The sequence below is a fragment of the Pinus tabuliformis genome, chromosome 4_1 (assembly GCF_031772625.1).
Source record: "Pinus tabuliformis cultivar Carrire ecotype Pingquan chromosome 4_1, CPIR1, whole genome shotgun sequence".
Classification (NCBI taxonomy): domain Eukaryota; kingdom Viridiplantae; phylum Streptophyta; class Pinopsida; order Pinales; family Pinaceae; genus Pinus; species Pinus tabuliformis.
The window spans coordinates 373,371,056-373,373,365 of record NC_142303.1 but is presented as its reverse complement, the minus strand read 5'-3'; the positions used below and the strand labels follow the sequence as shown (position 1 = coordinate 373,373,365).

The following is a 2,310-nucleotide window of genomic DNA, read 5'->3' as shown; positions in this document are numbered from 1 at the left end:
TATCAAGAGGAAAATTAAACTAGTAACAATCACAAAACGTAATGCACACAATGTTTACAATAGGAAAACTTCAACTCTGGGGAAAAACCTAGCTAAAAAAATTCCATTAGATCACTTGGAAAAAACCCAACCATGTTGGTCAAGTGAGCCTTCACTGCTCACCTCCATGGGAACATGATAATTGTTGGACACCTAATTCACTAAGGGTTGGTGTGATGGAATGTGAATAGTCTAAGGGAGTCCAAGAGACCTTGGAATATGAAACCAAGGGTCATATGAATGTAATATAAATGTATATCTTTGTCAATAGAAATGATATTCATGGTTTTATCATTAATATTTTGTTCACATTCCATGTGTGTTTAACATGGAATCGGAGCTGCAGGATATTTCCTACCCTGCTCCAATTTGAGCCCTTGGTTTTGTGGCCTCTCTATGCATGATAGTTCTACTATTAGTCCTGAATTTAATGAATGTGTCATTAGCTAAATTCTAGTTGCATTCTCTGCCAGTTATATCATAGTAACTCCTACGTTTTGTGTCTACGCTTCAGGGTTTCAGGCACCAGCATGTGCTCTTCCAGCACTTGCCACCTGAGTTTTGTGCAATTATCCATTGGTTGAACTTTGTACCACTCCTCCATACCACTTTCTAGTTCATGCCACTACAATACCACTTTGGTTTCCTCCGTACATTGTTGGCTCCGGACCACCCTCCATACATTGCTCCCATACCATATATTACATACTGCTTATATGAAATTTGTATCGTTATCGTGGTATTATTTCAACTCCACGCTGCCTCCATAATTCTCCTCCTAGTCCAAATTCTTACGCTCCAAACTTCTTCCATTTTCAGAAGTTTTTTAGACTCGTTAGTTGACACCTTTTCAACTAGAATGCATATCCATGCACATACAATTTTTTGAATATCTACCTCGGTCACTAATGGACCAGCATGTCCTACTTCAACCTTAGCCTTTTATTTCTCTTTTCCTTTCTTTGTTAAAGCTTAAATTTGTGCCTTAAGTTCCATCTCACAGTCACATAGCTCTCCATCCTTTTCAAATTCCTAACTTCAAACAACTTCATTCTTTTCTTTTGTAATTTGTTTGAGTTCCTTTTAGAGTTCTCTAGCCTCTTCAGGAAGTTGTGCATGGTGTAAGGTGTACTCGAGAACCAACCTCATCAATCTGATCAGTTTCTTTGTTATGAAGGAAACGATCACTAATATATTGATACAATTTTTTTGCAGCAGCCACCAAAGCCTTATCAATATAACGACACTTGTGATGAATCTCATATCACTCATGTAATCATTTCAGTATTTGTATCGTCTCATCAACAATTAGCTCTAGCACTTGTACTGGTTGTAATCTCCTCTCTAGTGTTGGGCCTTCTCAATGTGTTTCTTGTATTCATCCAAGGTGGTGGCTCCAATACACTGAATTTCATCTCGTGCAACAGATGGTTTCAGAATATTGGTTGCATCAATTGCACGTGCTCCAATCAAAGTATGAACTTCGTCTATGAAGAGTATAATATCATACTCTGTTTGATTTCCTCCATCAATTTCTTCAATCTTTCTTCAAAATCTCCACAATACTTGGTACTAGAAACATGTAACACCATATCTAAAATGGTAACCTTTTTACCCTCAATTGTCTCTGGAACATCTCTAGAAGCTATTTGTTGTGCAAGTCCCTTAGCAATAGTTGTTTTTCCTACAACAGGATCACCAATAAGACATGGATTATTTTTTGTAGGGTGTCCCAGTATTTGAGTAACACATTCTATTTGTGGTTTCCTTCCAACCACTGGATCAATCTTGCCCTCCTCTGCCATTTTTTTTCAAATTTGTTCAATATTCCTTAAGAGTCGGAATCTTGTTTCTGCTGCTACCACCTCCAACTCTAGCACCAAAAACTTTTGTACTTTCTCCAACCATCTAAATTGCCTATGTACAAATATTGCTAGGGTCAATGCCAAGATTCTCAAGCACACGAGCTGCAACAACTTCACCTTCCCACAACAACCCTAAAAGCAAGTGCTCATATCCTATGTAGTTGTGTCCAAGTTGTCGAGCTTCCTCAAGTGAAAGCAATGTTTTAAATAATCAAATGAGCACATGTATACTTTGAGTTTTGGTGGGCCATAAGGTATATAGTGGTATGTTTTGAAATTCGGCCTTAATGGTTTCTCCAAATCCTACCATCAATGCTTCATATTATTTGTAGAAGAAGATATTGCATAATGCTAGTGATAGAATTAAAGCTCACACTCTTTATGTTCTAGTTGTTAAGAAAAATGA

General features: G+C 37.5%; 1 pseudogene; it reads right to left on the bottom strand.

The window, feature by feature from the left end:
• Positions 1-786: 786 nt before the first annotated feature.
• On the bottom strand, positions 787-2,106 carry LOC149175863 (chaperone protein ClpC2, chloroplastic pseudogene; annotated as a pseudogene).
• Between the last annotated feature and the right edge of the window lie 204 nt (positions 2,107-2,310).